The following is a 2392-nucleotide window of genomic DNA, read 5'->3' as shown; positions in this document are numbered from 1 at the left end:
TTCCTGCAAACGGCTGCTGCCCACTGCTGCCGAACCTAGCTCCTGAAGCTGCAAAGTAGGTTGGAGAAATCGTGCTTTTCATTATGCTTAATAGTTTCACAGTGTCAAGCCAGCAAGGCTGTCTTCTTGCACCTGCTCTTCCTCTCATCCGGAGGTCACTGTCAGTCTTCCCTTTCCCCCTTCCTCCCTTGTGATGGACCCCTTGCACGAACTCCCACAAAGTTTGACAAAGCAGAAAAGAAAAAGAACAAAACAGTTTATAGGATCATGATTTACCTGAAGTGCATCAGCTCTTGTGATCAGCAGCAGTAGTCAATATTTATTCCCTGGAGCTGCCCACAGTCCCCATTTGGGAGTAGGGCACCACTGTGCTGGGCACTGTACAGTCAGAGAGCAGTGGCAGTCCCTGCCCCAGAGAGCTTGCAATCTTGCAGAAATGTCTAGAGGCAGTAACTTGTTTGAGCCTGATTGTCCTCAGGAAGGTACAAATATGTGGTAAATGCCCAACAAGCTTATAGTCAGAACAAGAGCTGCCAGAGCAGGGAGACTAGTGAGGTGCAGGGCAGTGGAAAGCAGGCCAGGATGGTAAAGAAATAGAGGGGTTTAGCACACACTAGCCACATGAGCAATTCTCAGCCAGTGGTCACCCGTGGCATGGCTAGTCTTAGCTGGCGCTGCTTGGCAGGCCATATGGTGAAGAGGAGTAAAAAAAAAAGACAAGATGGAAGATGGTTTCATAGATTTTAACAGGGGCTTCCACTCATGTAAGGGCAAGTCATCACCCCTTCCAGTTCTAGGCTAGGAGTACCATAAGCTAACACACCCCATGTTTTCAGAGGGCACCAGTTTAGCGTTCTTGAAGACCCTGGCATCATGGACCTTGCCCAATCACCTGGTAGTCATGTGGGTGAGCTATGCCCAGTGATCCATGACACCCTGCAACACAATGTACTCTGAGTGACTATGCACTGGGCACAGGATGGGAATGTGGGCACCATCAATGGATGAGACTTTGGTGCAGTTCAGAAACCCCATCCAGGCAAATCTGGCAATAGCACTGAGTAGAAACCTGGGCTCAGATACCCTTAAAGGTCTACGTTTGCCACTCATCTATCCTGAAAAGCCTTCAGGGGGTTGTGCATGACAGGCTGAGAGGCATGCTGGGATGCCTGCTCTCCAGCCCCTTGGCTGTACTATACCTCAGCAATACTGACTACAGCATGGTTTTTAAATGCTCCAGTTGGGAGGGGCTTGAACATTTATCTGGTACTGAAATGCTCCAGTTTAGAAGTGCTTCAGATGACTGGGGGATTTGTAGTGGACTAAGGGAAGGGCAGGATTAAATCGTGGAGAGACAGGACAAGAGATCTGTACAATCTGGATGGATTTTAGGCTGGAACAGAATTCAGTAGTTCTCCAGTCCAGCACTGTCCAACTTATTTAGCCCCACAGGCCAGATTTAGTGGACCAGCAGCTTGTCAGTGTGGCTACTAGAGCCATTGAGTTGGCATGGCTCTGCAACCCAGACTGAAGACCCTACATTCAGCGGTGGCCAAGTGGGTGCAGGGGCGGTGTTCACTCCCTGGGGTCCAGAACGGTGCCAGGGTAGCAGTCCCAGCAGCTATAACAAGCCCCACAGACTGCAATTTAATCCTTCACAGGCTGCATGCCACCTGTGGGTTGCCAGCTGGACAGCCTTGCTCTAGTCCAGCCTCCTTCACAGATGCAGACAGAAGTCTATCCAGCCTCTTCTTGAATACCTCCAATAACATAGATGCCACAGCTTCCCTGGGCAGCTGGTTCCAGCATCCAACTGTTCTGATGGGAATATTGTTTTGTTTTTTTTCTGGGATTTAGTATAAACTGATTTGCTGGGATTTAGTATAAACTGATTTCTCTTGTGTCCTGGCTGCTGTGGCAAGGGAGAACAATTGTTCTCCATCTCCTTTATGGCAGCTTTCAAATACTTCATAACAGCTAAAATGTCCCTTAAGCTGTGGGAAGCAAGGTTTTGTGGTGATTTCTTTTATTGGATCAATATATACTTGAGAGAGATGTTAGACAAGCTTTGGGGCACAGAGCACCCTGCCTCAGTTCTGGGGAAGAAACAAGAAGTCCCCACATTTGTTCAATAAAAGAGATCACCAAAAGCGTTGTTTCTTGCATATTTCCAAAAGCGTTGTTTCTTGCATATCATGGTTACAGCAACAGTCCACCACTTCTTAATCTCCTTTTCTCCAAACTAAACACGCCTTGCTCCCTTATCCTTTCCTCATGTGAGTTGACTTCCAAACCCTTTGGCCTATTCCTCTGATGTTCATCTGATGCAGTGGAAAATGCAGTCAGGGGAGAGCACTGGAGAAGAAACTGTCATAAAAGCAATGAGCAAGAA

The 2392-nt window shown here is 47.9% G+C and overlaps 1 protein-coding gene across 1 annotated transcript in view; it reads left to right on the top strand.

The window, feature by feature from the left end:
- Window positions 1-2392, top strand: part of VSIG2 (V-set and immunoglobulin domain containing 2) — a 22080-nt gene that overhangs the window by 1279 nt on the left and 18409 nt on the right. The gene's annotated exons all lie outside the window — the stretch shown is intronic.

This window comes from Alligator sinensis, unplaced genomic scaffold (genome assembly GCF_000455745.1).
Source record: "Alligator sinensis unplaced genomic scaffold, ASM45574v1 scaffold1368_1, whole genome shotgun sequence".
In the NCBI taxonomy this organism is placed as follows: domain Eukaryota; kingdom Metazoa; phylum Chordata; order Crocodylia; family Alligatoridae; genus Alligator; species Alligator sinensis.
This window is presented reverse-complemented; position numbering and strand designations above follow the sequence as displayed.